Here is a 20,840-nt window from a genome sequence, read left to right as displayed (position 1 = left end):
AGTGCACGATAGTGTTATCCTCAGTGACCATGAAGACTCGGAATCTCATGCCTCCTCAAACTTAAGGTGCATGGGCTCCCTTATCCTGCAAAGCCTGAGAAACAACCCCAGGATTCAGGGTATCAAGTAGAGGGATCATTACTGGTTGGCAACCCTTCTTGATCCACGTTACAAGCATAAAGTTGCAGAGCTCATCCTGCCTTCACAGAGGCAGCACAGGATGACACAACTTGAGGACGCTTTGAAGAGAAACTTGTGTAACCCCTTTCCAGACACTGGTAGGTTACCAAGTCATGAAAGAGGTGCTTCTGAGGCTTCGGTTGGTCAAAGGAAGAGCGGTGGAAAAGGGGGCCGCCTGACTGATGCCTTTAGAAATGTTTTCAGTCCTCAGCCCCCAGGGATGTTAACTTTAGGCATCCAACGGCAGGGTCTGCATCATATGGTGCAGGATTACCTAGGGGCAAGAGCAGACCTGGAGAGCTTTCCCACAGACGATCCACTGGCTTACTGGGTCTTGAGAATGGATCACTGGCCAGAAGTTAGCCAATATGCCATGCAGCTACTGGGCTGCCCTGCATTCAGCGTGCTTTCCGAAAGGACGTTCAGTGCTGCTGGAGGTTTTGTGACAGATAAAAGAGTGCGTCTGTCCACAGACTCCGTTGACCGGCTGACATTTATCAAAATGAATCAGTCCTGGATCAGCAGCAGCTATCAATCCCCTGATGCAGATGTCACCAAATAAATTTGTCGGGGATCTGGGACCTGAGGAAGACTGCCTAGGCTGCCTAACTTTGTGGGCGATTATTCCATCTTCAAGTAATGTTCTCGGTGTAGTGCGCCACCAACGACCAAGTCCCAATTTTTCCGCACCCGCATGTGACAGGTGCATATCATTTGAATTTTTTACAGCAGGGTTCAATCCTGCACTTGTCAAGAATAACTTTGCAGGGTTACAGTGTGAAAGCACTTGCCAACACTAAAGGCCCACATTTTTGGTGCACCTGTGTGACAGGTTCATATAATTTGAATTTTTTACAGCAGGGTCCAATCCTGTACTTGTCAAGAATAACTTTGCAGGGTTACAGTGTGAAGGCACTTGCCGACACTAAAGGCCCAATTTTTTGGTGCGCCTGTGTGACAGGTGCATATCATTTGAATATTTTACAGCAGGGTCCAACCCTGCACTCGTCAAGAATAACTCTGAAAGGTTATGGTGTGAAGACATGCCAACACCAAAGGCCCAATTTTGAAGCACCCATTGTTACTTTCATCCAACACCTGCAAAAGAGGCACCAGAAATATTTTCCAAAAAAATCTCTAACCTTGTTTGAGTGTCCTAAAATGTGGTCTCTTCATACAGGCTGCCGCCCCAAGCAGTTGTTTAAAAGATTAAAGGAAAACCAATTGCCGGCAATTTAAATTTCATTTTTTTCTTTTTAAATGTCACAATTTGCAGGAGCAGGTTCTATACATCGTTCAGATCTGCCACTTCACAGGCAGTTTAAGGGGACCCTGCAGCACGATATTTAAAGGATTTTTTTTATTTTTTTTTTCTTACCCTGTAAGTGATGTAAAAGTCACTGCTCCTTTAAAAAACTTTTTTTTTTTCATTGATTCCTGTCCCTAGTGCTGTACCCGGATCCCCATACACCTTTTTCATGGCCAATAACTTGCATATAGGCCCTCTTAAAGGGGACAATTGTTTCTGAAAGTTCTACCTATATTGACTTGCATTGAGTTCGAATTTGAACTTTTTGGATGTTCTAAAGTTTGAATTCGAACCGAACTCAGGCCTGTTTGGTCCATTACTAGTCCACATAGACTGCACATAAAGTGTCTCATCATATGTTGAGGAAATACCCCGTTAGTGATTTGATGCCTAAAAGACCGCAATTATTTTAATATTGATGCAGGTAATGCATATGATAACAAAGCAAAGCATGAGTTAAATTGAACCCAAATGCTTTGCCGATTGCAGAGTAATTTAACACATGGGCTTTAAAGCCCGACCCCTTTAAAGCATATGCTCACCTTTTCTTTGTTCCCCTATGTCGCATTCAGCCACCAGAAGCTCTGTGTAAGCACTATTTGGACCTCTAGTCAGAGCGTACACTACACAAGGCTGGCTGTTTACCCACACTCATGTGACAGCACTTGACCAATCAACTTGCATCAGAACTTTCACATAAGAGTCACATGCACTTGCATACCTGGAAATAATAGCTCTCAGTGGCTGCACTTTCCTCCAACCAATGGACAGTGGTTGGAGGAAAGTGAGCATGTGCTGCTGGGCAACTAGGCCTTAAAGGGAACTAGCAGAAGGGCAACGCACAGGTTTGCTTTAAGGAACAAATGATTATTAGTGCAACAAAGCCACAAATATATATAATTTAGACTTGATCTGAGAAATCTTTAAAAAAAATTCCATTAGGAGAAATTCAAGCTATTATCGGTGCTTGTAATTGTAATAGAAGGTACCTCTATGTTTCTGTCATTGTTTTATTTTGTCAATGTTAGGTTTAAATTTAAATACCTCCCGGATCTATACATACTAGCCCTCCCTTGATTCATTGTAAAGCTGGGACAACAGCCAGGCAGGGTGGTCTTAGTACAAGAATAGCAATGGTTCTGGTTTAACTAGAATGTATGATTTAAGTCCTTATCAATCACTGTGGAATTATCGGCTGTGTTTTATGACTTATTTAAGATGACAGGTTTGCTCTAGGGTGAGCCTAACGTACTTATTTTAGAAGTTTAACAGATGCACTGAAACACTATAATGGGAATGATAAGCTATAAACAAGCATTATGCTGCTGTAATAGTGATACAGTATACAGTATGTGAATTTATGAAACTGATGATATACCATATTTTTCGCTCCACAAGACGCACTTTTTTCCCCCCAAAAGGCAGGCAAAAATGTCTGTGCGTCTTATGGAGTGAATGTGTGAGAGCTGAAGCGGCGGGGCTGACAGTGTACCCAGGGGTGTGAAATTCCTATCGCCCGACGCCTGGGACATGCAGTTTCGGGCGCCGGGCGAGTAGTTTTTTTGTACATTTAGCCCTGGTCCGGACAAGCAGAGCTAAATGTATAGCGTGGAGCCGCCGCTCGTTTTTATACAAGTGATTTGTTTAGATCACTTGTTTCCCCCGCTCCTCATAGGAGCTCACCATAGAGCCCATGGAGCAGACGAAGAATGTCCGTTTTTTCGTCTGCTCTGCGTGATCACTGAGACCTTGGCGCTGTAATCACAGCGCCACCTGTCTCTGCTGTCAGGAACTAGAACCCTACCCTCCCTAGGTGCGTCTTATGGTCAGGTGCGTCTTATGGTCAGGTGCGTCTTATGGAGCGAAAAATACAGTACTTTAAAACTGAACTCCAATCAAACAGATAAATACACAGATGAAATGCATTTAAGCTCGGGAAAAACTAATAGATTTTTAAATGAATTTTCCTGCAAAAAATCTAGTCACAATATTTGATAGATCAGGGACTTTTAGAATGTTACAAAACAACAAAAAAGACACCAGCGCCTTCGATTGCAAGATGGCCAGCTATATTAAAAGACACACTGAAGAGGCAGCTCCCACAGGTCAAATAGACCGCCAATCTAATAAACAAGAAATGAAAAAGGGCGCCTCCATTGTGTAAAAATGTAATTTAATGATAAAACACATAGCTTAGGCTGTACTTACAAAAGTTCAGTAGAATAAAAGCATGTAGAATTCGATGGGAACTCGAAACCTCTAGCAGGGATGATCTGGAAAGATGTATTGCACCAGCGTCCTCTGCCCCTATATGTTCAACAGGTTTATGCCTTTCTAGGGCACGCCCCCTTCATCATTGAAGTTTAGTTGATTTTAACAATTGATTTTGGAAGGAATGGAGTTTCACAAAGAGCATATTCACTGTTAGAATTTAGTTTGCTCAAGAAAAATGTTCCATCCTGCTCCTTCAATTTTTTTTCATCACTATACTGCAAATAGATGGTCGATTAAACTCCATTAACTATTAGAAAATTGAGCTTAAGGGACCTTTAATATGTATGTGCTACACAGCTGAGAGTACACACCTAAATACCTATTAATATTTGTACATTTATGTACCTTTCCCCCAAAAAAGTATATACACAGAGAAAACACAAACCATTACCAACGTGAATGTACATTACATTATTTTACTAAACCAGTTTTTCCAGCTGTATGGGTCTGGCCATGTAGCTTTCACAAGATTCTGCATAGTAACACGTGAAAAGCAATGACAAAATAGTTGAAAAGCAGGTTTTGAACAATAGGTGAGTAATGCTATGGGTGGCATTGTATAGAACTGACAATATATCAGCTACCTCAGTTATCCAATAAAGAAAGACAGAAAAAACATTTTCCCACTCTGCTGGGTGGCTTATCTGTGCTTGAGTCCCTGGATCTGCACATCTACTGAAGACATTGTAAAGAGACCCCACTGTCCCTGCTGGATTTTATCATTCATTCTATAGAATAGAGGGTTCAACAGGAGACAGGACAGAGTTACAAAATTTGGCAAGAAAATCTTGTTAATTTAGTATCTAAGACGTATAGGAATCCATGAGCTCACTTAGCCAATCAGGACCGACTTATAACTAAAATATCACAATTGAGTGGTCTAAAGTTGGGCGCACAGGGATAAAACTGTTTAAACCTGAATCGTAAGACCCTCCAATGAGCTTCTGTGAATCCACTAATAAGTGATTGCTAAATCAGCTCCCTATTAATTACGTTGAGGGACGTATATACTCAATTACCAAATGCTGAGGTCACTCTAACATGTTCTGCACTCCATATAAAAAAGGATTAAGTGCAATAATATTTTGCAATGTAAGGCAGGTAGATGTGGGTTTTTATTACAAGGCCATCAGATAAATAAATTGTAAATTGTATTTATTGGCTGTCTTGTTACAATAGCCTGGTAAATTTTGATAAATCCACATGGGACATTTTACTAGTAACCTTGTTCTCTACAATTTTGAAGAGGCACCAATAACTGGCAATGGATGGCTCACACAAAGAATCCAGTCGGTCCAGTCAGTCAGCTGACTTAGTTTTGCGCCCTGGTGTTTTTCGTTTCCACTAGGGATGTCCTGATACCGATTCTAGCATCCGAATCGGGCCCGATACAGGGCATTTTGACAAGTACTTGTCAAAATGCTCCGATGCATAGCGCCGATGTTTGCGCTGTTTTGTTGTTGTTATACTTTACCTTCTGTTGTGGAGTCCTCTGGGCCGGCTGTGCGGAGGAGCGTCGCGTCACTGCTGTGGGCGGAGCTCCAGCTGGGGTCCTAATGTAGGTGGCCGGAGACTGCCTGGAGCTCCGCCCACAGCAATGACCCGACGCTCCTCTGTGGTGCCTGTACAGACTCTGCAGGCACCACCAGGCCACCACATCCTGCTGTTAGGGTTATTGTGAAGACCCTCTCCTGTGCTCCTCCCCTCCACTGGCCACCAAGGACTCAGAAGAAAGAGGTTCTGCAGGAGTAAGGTAAGCCCCTATGGGTGATGGCGGGGAGGGGGGGGTGGAAATGGGAGACTGTGGGGGGTGTGATGCTGACTTCATGTAAAATGTCCAGCTGGTGGTATTCTGCATAACTGTATAATGAATAGACAGGAACGCAGAATACCACCAGCTATACAGGACTACAAATTACAGCACTGGCGGCACTACCAGGGATGCAGTGGTCACGATTGCGACCGGGCCCTGGCGTTCCACCTGTTGGGGCGGGTGCCAGAGAGGAAGAAGAGGGCCCCCCACCCATCTCCTTCCCCACCGCTCTGCCACCCGCAGCATGTATGGGCGGCTGTGCGGCGGGGCTGGAGAGGCTGTCACTTTTTTATTTTATTTACCGCGTCACTGCTGCTCCGGTGGGCGGTGCTCCATGCAGTCGCCGGCCACCTAAATTAGGACCCCACCTGAAGCGCCGCCCACCGGAGCAGCAGTGACGCGACGCTCCTCTCCAGTTCAGCGCCTCCAACGTCCTCACGTGTGAGAAAAATCGTGAGGCACCGCGATCAAGGCAACAGTAAGACAGGGCCTGGGCTTCGTTTTTTGTGTGATCTACTGCTGCAGTGCATTCTATATGTTCTGTACATATACTGTACAGTACATATAGAATGCACTGCAGCAATAGATTTACAATTCTGCACTGCTAATCTGAATGGGTTAAATGATCCGTAGTACAACTACATGTTATGTACTATTATGTACTATGGATCATGATTTAACCTATTCATGTTAGGAGATAATTGTAACGCTATTGCTGCAGTGTACGGGACATGTGTGGTGTACAGGTATATGTACAATGGATCATGATTTAACCTATTCATGTTAGCAGGGCAGAACTGTGAGCGCCACCCACAAGCTGAGCACATCGCTGTAAAAAAACAACCCAAAAAACAGAAAGGGCACCTCCCTGAAATGAGACGGGAACCTCCCTGAAATAAGGTTTTGCAGGTTGGGATGTCTGAAGAGGCACCGCGTGAGGCAACAGGGATCGGAGTGAAACTGTGAGTGAGGGAAGCTGGGACGGGGCTGGCTGTAAATCTATTGCTATAGTGTACTGGACGTGTGTAATGTAAAAAAAAGTATCAGTAATTGGTATCGGCAAGTACATGCGGGGAAGTACTTGTACTTGGTCCTGAAAAAGTGGTATCGGGACATCCCTTGTTTCCACAATTACAGGTACTCCTCCTGGGTCCCAGGGCTGCATGCTATTTAGGGTCACACAATCCACCTCTCCTAGTTCAATCCGAGAGCGCTGTCCATACTATTTGTGTTTTCACACAAAGAATTTTGGCTCATGTGTACCTTAAGTATATTTTTAGCCAAAATTACTTTTTTTTTTTTTAAAGTGAATGAATTTGAACTAGCAAAGCAGGGTTTTTTTTGTAATAAAAGAGACTCATTGTGAACATTCCATTATCAGCCTCAAGTAAGTCTGGACATAAACATTCCAACCATATCACCTTGTCTCCTAGGCCTGAACTGGAGTAGTCCAGGTGCATGAGCTCTCCTGTTTAGAGTATTGGAGAAGGTAGGGAGGGCTCTGTACAGACAGACCCATCGCAAGGGAAAACAGTAGTGATTGTCAAGGTTTCTAACCTGTCAATGGTTGTTCAGATTGTGCATTGGCCAGTACACATAAGAGCGCCAGATGGAAAGATTTTAACCCCCTGTCTATAGGCACCTTTACCAGTGTCGGTTTGGATAGATAAAGTGGATACTGCCAACATTTTTAAATATCCCTTTGAGCATAACAGAAAAACCATACACAAATAAAATAGAAAATAAATAAAAACTAGTCACACAGTTTTTATAACTTGGCCCAGGCCGCCATTGTCCAGAAGGAGCCGTTGCTGTACGGCCTCGTGGACACTGAAGGCTCGGAGGTAATTGCGGACTGCGCTCCTTGTAGCTCCTTCTTGGGGGCTTCTTTTCAGACCTTTCAGCTTTGGATGGTTGTCCGCTTGTCACCTTTTCCCCACCACCTCCTTTTGGGGGGGGGGGGGGGGTGGTCCACATGTTGAAATAAATACTATTCCTGATATAAGAAGAGGCATCTATGTGCTGTATGAGTACAAAAGTATTTTACATCAAATCTGTGTGTAATGGTCATTTAGCCTCAGATTATAATTCTGGAATAGTTCATTTGGAGATCAGTTTGCTCTTTTCTTCTTTGAAATGCGTACATATCAATTATGTCTTTTTAAACATTTTTTAACCTTTGTATAATAAAGAAACCTTGTTTTATCATGTTGTAATTGCTCGGTTTCTGTCACTTGGTACCCTAAAAGCCCCATTATTTTCCTTCTGTGTTGATTTGATATACTAGGGGTGTGATACCTTATATTCAGCAATTGGTCACCATAATTTGACTTAAGTTTTTATAACTGCCCTGCCTTCAAGTGTCACAATTGCAAGAAACGTGGAGTGTCTCTTTGCTGAAATGTCATTAGAACAGAGATCACATGTGTAATAAATCTCAGTACATATGAACCATTAATGGCCACAACTATCTAAATAAACTTTCACCTTGCACATTCTGAGTGTACCCTTGCCCTTTGAAGAAGACGTTCATGTACATGTCATCTTTACATTAACTTAGAATCTTTTATTGCTTCCGCATGACCCAGGTTTTAAGACTATGCTTAGGCACTTTGAAAGCAATGTAATCATCCATACATTTTCTAATGACAGAACCCAGAAACATAGAAAATAGCGATGCACTGATACCGATACTAATATCGGTGCCGATACTGGGCATTTTCAAAATGCCCCGATACTAAGTGCCAATACTGGTGCTTTAAATTTTTAATACAGTCGGCTGCCGTAAGGTCCCACACTCCTTGGGACCTCATGGAAGCCTAGTGGCGGCTGTTTACTGGGCCAGTCCGCATCTTCCACCTCCTCCTTCATCCTTTTGCCGCCCACACAGCCTTGCTGAGACCCGGCCATCCGCACATCCCTGGTGAGCACCCACCGCCTTCACAAATCTGGTGAGACCGCATACAGCCCTGGTAAGATTGCACACAGCCCTAGTGAGACACCACACAGCCCTGGTGAGACCACACACAGCGGTGATAAGACTGCACAGTCCTGGCGAGACCGCACACAGCCCTGGTGAGATGCACACAACCCTGATGAGGCCGCATAGCCCTTGTGAGAAACCACACAGCCCTGGTGAAACCACACACAGACGTGATGAGACTGCACAGCCCTGGTGAGACACCACATAGCCCTAGTGAGACCACACACAGACGTGATGCGACTGCACAGCCCTGGTGAGACTGCACACAGCCCTGGTGAGACGCACACAGCTTTGATGTGACCGCACAGCCCTGGTGAGACCACACAGCCCTGGTGAGATCGTGCACAGCCCTGGTCAAAAACAGCACACAGCCCTGGTGAGACTGCACACAGCCCTGGTGAGATGGTACACAGCCCTGGTAATACTGCACAGCCCTGGTGAGATTCCCCACAGCAGTGATGAGACGCTTCACCGCCCTGGTGAGACCGCACACAGCCCTGGTGAGACACTGCACACAGCCCTGGTGAGACCGCACAAAGCCCTGGTGAGATGGCACACAGTCCTGGTGAGACTGCGGACAGCCCTGGTGAGACCATGAACAGCCCTAGTGAGACCGCATACAGCCCTGGTGAGACCTCACACAGTCCTGGAGAGACCTCGCACAGCCTTGGTGAGACAGCGCACAGCCCTGATGAGACCATGAACAACCTTAGTGAGACCACACACAGCCCTAGTAAGACCCCACACAGCCCTGGTGAACAACACAGAGCTTGTAGCTTCATATTATTCTGCATTGCTATATAATGTATTGCTGGGATTTGTAGTCCCTCTACAGCTTGGAGTAGGTGGCAGAACTACCAGGGTCACAGCGGTGGAAGCTGGGACTGGGCCCTGACACATCATAACTGTCCTAAAATCATTAGTCTGTATTGTTTTAGAAAAACTGTCACATGACACTGAAAAAAGTATTAGTAATTAATATCAGTGAATACGTGAGGAAAACTATAGGTACTCGTACTCGGACTGGAAACAATGGTATTGATACATCCCTACCAGAAACCCTTTAGAAGTGTATCTCTAGCCCAAACTTTTTTTAACTATAGTGTGGGTTCTGTGGGTTAACTGTGAGGAAGAGCCAGAATCTCTGTCAGGTTTTTAATTCTATGCATCTGTTAGGGATATTCCCTTTACTTCTTGTCCTGGTGAACATTATCACTCTAAAAGGAAGAAATATGTGATGGCAGAATCTGGTGTGGCTGAAGCTGACGTAAGAATCGGACTGTTCCATAACACCACATACAGCTTAAAGGCATCTTCCAAGCATGTAATTGAAGCAAAGTGGTATTTTTCCTATGTTGCCCTTGAAGTAGCATAGAACAGGGGACCCTCTCCCTGCTTGACAGTATTTTTTAGTTTCTTATTCTAATAGGTACATGTCCCCCCAGGCCAGTGCTCAGCACCCTATGCCCTTTGTTTGCTAATCCCTTCTCTACCTGCCTTGAAAATGGCCAGAACTAATTTCCAAGATTTGCCCCTATAGAATTCAATGGGGTTCAAATTCAAGTTCCAAATTTTCGGGCTTTGCGATGAGTTTGATTAACCATCTGGGAACCGATCCCAGGCCAATTCCCTCATCCTTACTAACAGGTTGGAAATATTTGGATGTGGACCTGTTTTTGTGAGGAAGGTATAACAAAATTAAACATACTGGGTACTTTTTCAAACAAATGACTAAGCACCCCTAAGTCTAGACAGCTTGATTGTCTCCCAAAATAATCTTGCAGGTCTGACGTCTACGTTAATAGCGTAAACTGCGTAGTTTTGTATGATTGTGATCTGCACATTTAATCGGGCTGAAAAGATGTCAGAAAAGCTTTTTACTTTATCTAAGAAAGAACAGTTCACTTTCAGCCAGATCTGACTGAGACTACAAAATGCAATTGCATTCTCATTTGTTCCTATCTATTCTGGTATCTTATACATTAGTCTGTGTAATATAACAAAAGTTTGATCTGTGAAATCTTTGTTATTGCAAAGTTTGTGGTGTATACACGTCATCATTAATCTATTTTGTGGCAGCTTAATAATCTGCCCTTGATCAAACATTTACGCATGAGTAATTTATTGACCTGCTAAATGCACTATGCATGATGGCCACATTACCTCTCTGCTTTCAAAGGTCAGATAATAAAGGTACACACACGCCATAATAGGTTCACAATCATTTACCTATTACTGTGGGAACACATGCATTCACATGGGGGGGAACAGATTATATCACACAAGTTTAAAGCAATCAGTACTTCACTAATGCTGTGCGCTCAAATGTAAGTGGCATGATTCTGTATGATTCCAGCAAAGTCTCCAACCTAAAGTTGATATCTAGGCAAGTAGGAAAATACATAGTAATATATATATACTGTACAGTATATCTAACATTGCAGCAAATGTCTCCCTGCCTCAATATGTCAAATGCCCCACAGGCTCTGCAAACAAAAGTCTTTATGACCCTCACTATGCTTGGAAGACCTTCATACCACTGCCTCTTGATTCCCAAGCATGACCTGGCTCCCAAAGGTATGGTTCCCAAAAATTGAAAGAACCCTCCCCAATCTAGTTTGTCCTTGCTCCCATTTACTTCTAAACTTCTTCAACCACCCGAGCTACCACCTTACCGTTAATAACCATCTTGACCACTTCCAATCTGGCTTTCGTCTGCAACACTCCAGAGAAACTGCCCTCCTAAAACTTACTAAAGACATACTACCCAGATAGCAAGGATAACTTGCTACAAACTTGTGGCGGCGTGAAATTGTAATTATGTTAACTTGCTGCACACATTCCTGGCAAGTTGTAGACTTGCAGAACACTCGCAGCACAAGTTCTAGTTGACACTTTTTGAATTTGTAGCAAATTTGCTTGGCAAGTCTACAGCAAGAGTCCTGCAGGTCTTAGCAAGAGCTCTGCAAGCTTGCTGGTCTGGAGACTTGCAATGCAGACTTGATGTAATTGTGCAACAAAATTGTGAAGCTTGGCAAGTCTGCAATAGTTTAGCAAGTCATTTTCAAACTTGCAGCACAATTTCTTGCTATCTCGGTAACTGCTAAAACCAATGGACACTACTCCATACTTATACTCAGACCTTTTTGCTGCCTTTGACACGTTGACCACCCGCTCTTCCTCAAACAACTTCACTACCTTGGGATCCAAGACTCTGCTCTCTTATGGTTCACCTCAAGCTATCCCAGTGCACATTCAGTGTCATCTACAACTTGGTCTTTTCCTCTTTCCATGAGGGTCCCCCAAAGCTCTGTAGGCTTTGCTGGCAACACCAAAATTTATCTTTTTACTCCTCAGCTCACCCCTTCTGTCTCCTCACGCATCACTAATCTACTCACGGACATATCAACATGGATGTCACACCAATTCCTCAAACTCCACCTGTCCAAAACTGAGCTCATAATATTTTCACCTGTTTGTGTCCCCTCCCCCAGCTTCTTCACAATGATCAACAGCACAATAAATCAACCCCTTCCCTCAGGCCAGGATGTTCGGTGTAATCCTTGATTCTGACTTCTCTTTTCAGCTCCACATCCAATCACTATCCGAATCTTGCCAACTCAATCTCCGCAACATTTCCTAAATTTGCCCCTTCTTAACAAATGACACCACAAAGCTTCTAATTCATTCTCTTGTAATCTCTCCCCTGGATTATTGAAACTCCCTCCTCATTGGCTTAGCTCTACATGGGCTATCCCCTCTTCAGTCTACAGTATAATGAATGCTGCTGCCAGACTCACCCACTTTACAAACCATTTAGTGCCTGCTGCCCCTCTCTGCCTATCCCTTCACTGGCTTCTACTTGCCCAATGAATACAATTCTAAATACTAACAACAACAAATAATAACTTAAAATAACTTACAAAGCTATCTACAACTGTGCCCTAAGCTATATCACCAATCATCATCTCAAATTATCACGCAAACTGTCCACTCCTCTCAGGACCTCCTGCTCTCTAGCTTCAATGTCACCTCCTCCCATGCTCACCTCCAGGACTTCTCCAGACTTTCTCCCATCCTCTGCATGCAATGTGATACATTTAGATGCACTATGCTTTCGTTCGATTATTACTTGTGTTTTACATGCTGTACCATTCATCCACAGATGCTGGAAACTGCATGTTAATTGTAGAAAGAAGGGTTCCTACAAAAAGCACTGCAAGAATATGGACATTAAAACCAAAGCCAGGCTGCTTAGCTTCCTAGCCAATCAGGAAGTCGGTAGGCGGGTCATAACCCACCACCCAGCTTCCTGGTTGGAAAGGAAGCCGGCTCCATGCTCCCTCTTCACTGCCAGTCAGAGCGAGATCTCCCTCTGACCGGAAGTTCCGGTATCGGAGGTATGTATTGGAGCATTTGGGCGAGTACGAGTACCTGCCCAAATACTCAGTTTCGACACCGGTACCAATGCTGGTATCCGTATCTGTGCATCCCTAAATACCACACCAAAAAATCTTCTTAAACAAAAACATATAAATACTGTCTTGTGACTGCAGAGGGTCAAATTACATTAGGAACGGCTGTTAGACCATTAGTAACTTGCATGACAGGTGTAGAGTAGATACTATGGGAAACAAAGGCACACCACATGTAAAGTAATATCTATCACAGTCTTAACTGACATATCATAGCAATACATCTTCCGGCAACCATTTAACCAGCACAATTTGTCGTAATGTGACAATTTCCTTGAAGTTTTGCAAGGTTGTTACCTAGCAACAGTAATTGTTTTGTGTTATTTCCTGAAAACAAATCGGTTGCTAGATTGTAAACTGCTCTCCTACAACAAGGTTAATAATGAGAAAATTGATTAAATTGTTGTGTAGCTTCTTTCAATAAAGCTGAACTCCAGGCACAAAAACAATTCATATAAATATATTATTCATTAGCCACAAAGGATATAAATCCTCTTTGTGTGCACCAAATGCCTTTGCATTCCCAGATATTACTGTGCTTAACATAGCCTGTGCAGAGAGCAGAGCTGTGAGAAGGACCCAGAAGGTTCAATCACTACAGGCTGCCTGCTTAAGAGAGGGTGGAAACAAGACCAGTCATCCTGCACAAAGAAAAGTAGCAACAATGACTGGCCTTTATTACAGAATGTGTCTTAACAGGGGCAAAGTTTCATGCTGGATAACTATATAGATCAGGAAGAACACAAAGAACACCCATGTTACACATGCATCTTGTATTTAGATAAAATTTGCTTATCCCGGAGTTCAGCTTTAACATCTACATATTCTAAGCTTTTCACATAAGGTATTTTCATGACCATAAACCTCTTTAGTTCAAATATGTACTTATTCCCTAGTGTAGGATACTTGACTGAGCTTTACAATTAATTTCTTCACCCATGCTTACCAGATTATACCACAAATACAGCATATATTTACATTCATACCAATCTGTAAATAACACTTTCAGAGAAACTGATGCCCATCAGTGCAAAGCATTAAACTGTCACATACCTCATCAGGACCTCAAAGTGATTAGGACAGCCTCTATTGCACCCCCAACCCATGGCTATTACTAGAACCCTCAGGTGCCACAGAGTGGCTTGGGTGAATTAAAATTCCTCTAATAAACGGAAACTGCAGAGTGCTGAAAAAAGTGGGAGGCTGACAACAGAAGAACATTGCGCCTGGAAAGGTATGCATGTTGACTACACTAGGTCAGCAACAAACAAACAGCTGGGTACCAGTGTGGTAGGCAGCAGCATAGTCAGGAAACAGGCCAGGACCAGCAATGGGTAGCAGATGAGGTGTAGCATAGCAGACAGGTGTGTAGTCAAGAATAATGGCCGGAGTCAGCAACAGGAAGAGGAGATGCACAATCAGGAAGTGTAGTTGGGGTACAAGCTGAGGTCAGCAACTGATGCATGTAAGTACATGTGGAGAGGGAAGTGAAGTCAGTAATGGGAAGACAATTAGAATAGCAGGTCAAAGCCCACAGAATATGAGATACAGCAGAAGACTTATCAGCACTCAGCCTACGCAGAGCCCTAACTTAAATTGTCTGTTTGGCACCAGGCATGAGATAGATGCACCCATACACTGGATGTGTGGCCAGTAATAACCCTACACAAAGGGCCATTTTGCAGTCCAGCATGATCTTCCAAAATGGGCATGCACCAACTTCTTCTGTATAAAAACAGTGATAATATTTTTGTAAATTTTTCAAAGCCACATACTCAGTAATTATTACAAAAATGATCCATGTGGCAAGCTTCAAACACGCACACTTGTTTTGAAGTATTTTTCTGTGTTATTATGGCAACTAAGTGCCGTAAAAAGATTTTATGGCATGGCTTTATCTTTACTGATAAAATATGTTTATTACTAATTATATTTTATGTACACAAGCAAATTATAATTCACTCTGTTGATCATTGGTTGTGGGAAAGTTATGGAAGAAAACACTGTGTATCCGAGATAAGATTGCGTTGATGGGGTCACATGTATTTTTTATGGAAAAAGGTATTCCTTCTGAGGGTCACTAACAAGTTCCATCCTGATATGTAAATTTGTCCATAAGGGATGATTTACCAAAGGGAAGTGACGTGCAGTAATATAAACCTGTTTTCATTTCGAGCATTCAATCATGTTGAGGGGAATTTACAAAAGGGGAACTACTCCTGATTGAAAGCAAACACAAGTTCACTTTACTTCTCTTCCCCCATAGACATTGATCTATGACAAGTGAACAATCTAGGTCAAAATAGTTGATTTTGCCTTCTCCAAACTCTTCGCCCTTTTGTGAATAACCCGGTAAATATCACTCCAAATCTCCTGAGACTAGCAGTCAGAGGCAACAGTGCCTAAGATCTCACAATGCATATAGACAGTTATGAGGCTTAAGGCACAGGAGATCCTCCGCACATTCACATTCACGAGGTAGTACACTGCTGTTTTTCAGAAGGAATTCAATAAAAAAGGTTGATATTTCAGAGTACTTCTCAGGAACAATTAACAGTTTTAAATGTTCCTTATAACATATCACATCTTCGCTTTTTGAGTTCAGGTCTTGTTTAAAGGAAGCAAGGGAGTGCATTAGGGAAAACAGTATAGAGAGACATAGAAAGTATTATCTGGATAGACAGGCACAGCATCTATATCACAGTTATTCTTGTGGGTATTATTGTGGTAATATTATCAGATAAGGGTTAGGGATTTGCCTGCGGTTGTAGTCAAGTTAGCGAAAAACATGAGGAAAAAAACCCTAATAACTGACCATTAATCTTATTTAATAACCAGACAGTTTGAAAATGTTCAAGTGCCAGTCTGCATTCCATTTCTTCAGCTAATAGTCTTTGGGTCAAATATCAAAAGGTGGAAACCACTAACATAATAACATATTCTACATAGGAAATAAACACTTAGACAGGAAAACAATATGTTACAACTACTTGGGGAACAATTAAAAGAAAAATAAACTTAGAAGTGCATAGTGAGTGGTCTGTACATGCTCTACATTCCAGGGGAAACCACCAATAAAAATTTAAAATACTTTCATAAATTATAAAGCCGCAGTAGGATGAGTAGAACAAGCTTATTTAATAGCATAGGGTTTCATTTGTCAAACTGTCAAGTGTGCCAAAAAATAAAACACCTACAGGTATGTGAGAAGCTGCCTTCCTCCAACAGGCCACTTACTAATTGCAGGGCAGTGAATTCACACAATGTAAATGTGGATAGGATTCGTTTTACCATGCTTGAGGAAGCAAGCAATCTGATAGTTGGGTAATAGGGGCTTCAAGCTAATGCTGGGCTTTACGGACCTGATTTTCCAATACTGTCTGTTCCGATGTCACAGACTGCAATTAGGACCTGCTTTTAATACATTGGTTTTATTACTTCCACACACTATCTTCCACAATTCGGTTTTAGATATAGTTTTGAATGAAGAATATATCCCATAGCACAAACCACTGTGACGTTGTTGTACAGCCATTGAGAAATCGGTTTTCATTACTTGGCCTGTCATGAACTGCTGATCATTGTTTTGTACCAAAGATAAAGGGCTAACTATTGTAATAAATGATTATTATTATTGTTTTCTTAATTTTACAAGATTCTTAGCTTAACAAACCTAATATGAAATAGTAACTTCATGTCATTTCAATGTTAGAACGTAAATTTTAGTGGACATGATTCCTATCCATAGTGTCTCTGTCATGTACCTTGGGGGGAGCCTGAGATGATGAGAGCAGCCTCTCATGCTTTTCCAGTCCAAGCACCCTTGGACAGTGAAACGGGTACACAAAGACAAGGAGTGGCACGGGTGCTGGAAGATAGTACAGTCACCGAAAATGCGGGGATCAGTGGTCCAGATGTCTCCCAAGCAGGAAGTAAGCGAAGAATGTAGATCTTTGGTAGCGAGGTCAGGTCAAGCTGAGTCAGCAACAATCAGGCAGCAAGGTACCAAAACAGCAGACCAGAGGTAGTCAGGGACAGGTTGGGTTGGTATCTTGCAGGCAGCAAGGTACAAGACACCAGACGGAAGTGTAGTCAAAAATGAGCCGTGGTCGAGGGATTAAGAACAGCAATCAGAAAGTCAATGCAGGCCGGGTCAGTAACAGGAGATCAGAATCAGGATACAGGAACTTCGATAGCAGGGAACAGCTGAAGATCACTCAGCATGAAGGGTAGGATATCTCAGCCTTAAATAACCTGCTTGGCGCCACAGTTCAAAATGAGCGTGTGCACATATCCGCATGCACAGACTCACACGCCCACACAGAGGCACACGGCCATGCACAAATGAATGCGTCAAATTGTGCCCATATACACGCGCTTTGGCCACACAGGCTGGTTCTGGCTTCCTGACAGTGTCATGTATTTGAGTATGGGATACAGACAGATGACTCAGTTTTGGTACATCTTGTAGCCTGACGGATTGGCGTGGGCATTAAGGTGCGTATTGGCCTGATAGTTCAGGAGATACTTTGATTTTTGGTGTTGACTAGGTTAAAGAGACATTAAGGCAAGCCCCCCACAGTGCTAATGTAAGTACTTACCTTAAATGATCCTTCTTAATCCGATCATCTTCTTCTTTCCAGGAGTTTTAAGCTGTCTCTCTAGCACTGGTGCGGGTCTCCGATCCAGCACTGACTCCTCTGTCCTCCTCTTTGCTCATGTCCCACGGAGTCTGTGCGCTGCTCCATATACATACCTTATGTCTCACCTTGTCTCCTGGCCGAACATCTGAATATCTACTACTTGCTAGCAGTAGATATATGCAAAAACAAATGAGGTATTAATAACCCTTTTAGGATGGATAAGGGTAAAGATCAGTTAAGCATATGGTCAGGAATCAAGGAATCAAGTTTTAAGAGGGAAAGTTATGTGTGTGAGTGAAGGATAGGATTAAATGTTTAGTTAAGGATTCACTTTCAGAGTTAGGTCAGGGTTAGGTGGCTAATTTTGAAGTTTCGTTTAAGAGTTAAGTGCTAGGTTAGGTTAAGCATTAAGGTTAATTTTAAAATGGTTCTACATCCCCACAAAATAGGTGGATCACATGATTAACTGAGATCGCACTCCGCTATAAATGACCTGGAAGGGAGGGTGAAAAATAGCGGAAACAACATCACAGGACATGTGATGCTCTGTGGCTTAGCTTTGCTCCCGACCCAGGCTGTGCTGTGGTAATAGTAAGAAAAGCAATCATGTGAATATATATTGGGGTACAAAAATGCGATATATGTTCCATTTTTTACAAGATTTCATCTTCAGTTTAACTGGTGCTGTGCCATCTTGTTTACATGTGGGAATAGCCAAGCCAGGGTCTGGTAAGGGTTATATTGTAGTGTAAAGGGTTAATTGTAGGGGGTAGGGTAAGTGTTAAGATGATGGGCAGGTACAGCATGAGGGTAGTGAAAAGTGTTAGGCATAGATGTGAGAACATATGGGTACTTACAGATACATTTCTGTATCTTGCTCTGCTTTCTGTCTTGCTGTGTCTTGTGGGTTTGTAGTAAGGTACTGCTATGCCTGATGAAGGGATCCTGTGTGGTCCCAAAAGCGCTTGTGTATTTGACATAAGTTTTGAATAAATTCACGATTGACTATCCTTGAAGGAGTCTGGTGTGCTGGTGACATCTCTTTATTATATGCAACTGACAGAGCCATCCGCAGTCATTCCAAGCATCCTTCCCAATATTTGGGATTATCCGGTAAGGAGTGCAACAAACCTTTCTCTTCATATCATGTTACACTTTTTGTCCCAGTAGGGTAAGAATTAAGGTTAGGGGGAGAGACAGATAAAGTATAAGGGTGACAGTAAGGTTTAGGGATAGGCGACAGAGTGTAAAAGTAGCAATACAATACTTTGAGTCCCAGTTTGTCTTCTCTTTGTGCAGAGCTGTAGATTATGTTGGTACTAGATGTACTAGTAGAAAACTCCCTTTAGTAAATTACCCAAAAATCATATTTGTTGTCCTCAGGTTCCCTGAGAATCATCATACCCTTGTGTTATATGACATAATGTTTATAATATGAAGTTGGCTCATTACTATTTATTTTTAACATATGTGGAGCCCACCCCGTGATAGTCTTGGCCAGCACTATTTTCATGAATCACAAAATATTAATTCATGGTGATAGGCCTATGTTAACACACCATAGAGGCTGAGATCACTGGCAATATGTGAATCATAACTCTTTGGTGTTAGACACTTCAGCCTTTAGTAAACAGAACCATGTATCCACATTCCAACATTCTGAAGTAGAGAACATAATATTATAGTAACAAAGAACTCTATAAAGAGGTACAATACTGATACAGAGTGAAAATCATGTTTTACCAAATGTGTTATGGAAAGCCCAAAGCAATTAGTTTATAACTTGAGCCAGTCAGTTGTTTAGTGTTAAGTTTTGTTCCCACAACATACCCTGTCATACATTTTGCTGCTTTTTGCAGCAAAGGCACAATGCCTGGATTTTACAAGATCCCGCAAGCTGTATTTTGAGTGTGTTGAGCTGCAGTTTGCCATTTATTTAAAACTGGAGTGTTTAAAAAATACATTGCGTTTAAAATACACATCAATGCACATAAGACCATGCATGAGCCCAGGCCCGGACTGGCCATCGGGCATACTGGGCACTTGTCTGGTCAAACACAATCAGCTTGATTGTGTTTGGCCCAGCCAGCTATGCCCAATGGACTGCTCTGAGAGCTAGAGTGACATGCAGACCGCTCATCTAGGCTGGCCAATGAGGTGGCAGTGGGCGGGGTTTGAGGAGGAAGTGATGGCGGTGCTCAGGCTGCTGCTTCAGCTCGGTCCGCAGGCTCTGGGGGAAGAGGGTACTGGTGTGGGGCACGGGCGAGGGTGCTAGAAGGCTGGTTTACCGCTCCTCGTAGGGCCGATGATGAGTACGGCAGCAAGGCTACCACAACTCACTAATTTTTCAAATTATGCCTTTCAATAGGTTTGCTAGGTTAGTTATCACCTGAAAAGTCCACCTATGTGATTTTGAGGACAGTCCACTCAAAGACAACCAGCCAACTTTGCCAGCTCTGGAGACAACGAATACTTAGTAACACCATTGTAGAGGATGGGTAATATTAATATATATATTAATATGGATGGGTGATAATATTGCTATAATAATACGTTTATTTCAAAGGTTCCTGCTTACTGAATACTCATTGGTACACCACGGACCCATATTTATTCTATAACTGCCTGTCTCCTATAGAGCCTGTACTGTATGTGCCACCCATAGAGTCTCAACTGTATATGTATTGCCCCCTGTAATTAGGCAAATTAGTTGGTCACCTTAGGCCTCATTTGCCTAATTAGAGCCGCCTGACAGCTCGCTTTTTATGACCTGTACTCCCACTCTACAGTCTGCTAGCATCCACCTGAGTGTCAGGATTCTCTGCTATACATAAAGCTTTCAATTTGGAGCAGAAATTACGTATACCAGCCAAGTTCCCAGCCAATAGAGTATTGGCTCTGAAAGATCGAACAAAAGCTGCCAGTGCAATTTTGTTGTGGTTCGCCTTAGTATGAGAGGTGGTATCGTGCCGGCAGTGCTGGAGAACTGTGAGCGCTATTTCGGGAGCACTGACCTGTACACCATGCTTGGGGTGGGGAGGCCGGCTAGGGAGGCAGAGATCCGCTGAGGATATCACAAGACTTCCCTGTAGCAGGCTTACTATATTGCTGCAAGGTTTGTATGTTGGTTGTTGCAAGGTTTGCATAGTGTGGCAAGGTCTGT

This window comes from Nanorana parkeri, unplaced genomic scaffold (genome assembly GCF_000935625.1).
Source record: "Nanorana parkeri isolate BGI_ZX_2015 unplaced genomic scaffold, ASM93562v1 scaffold348, whole genome shotgun sequence".
Classification (NCBI taxonomy): domain Eukaryota; kingdom Metazoa; phylum Chordata; class Amphibia; order Anura; family Dicroglossidae; genus Nanorana; species Nanorana parkeri.
The sequence above is the reverse complement of the archived record's forward strand: the minus strand, read 5'-3'. Positions refer to the sequence as shown.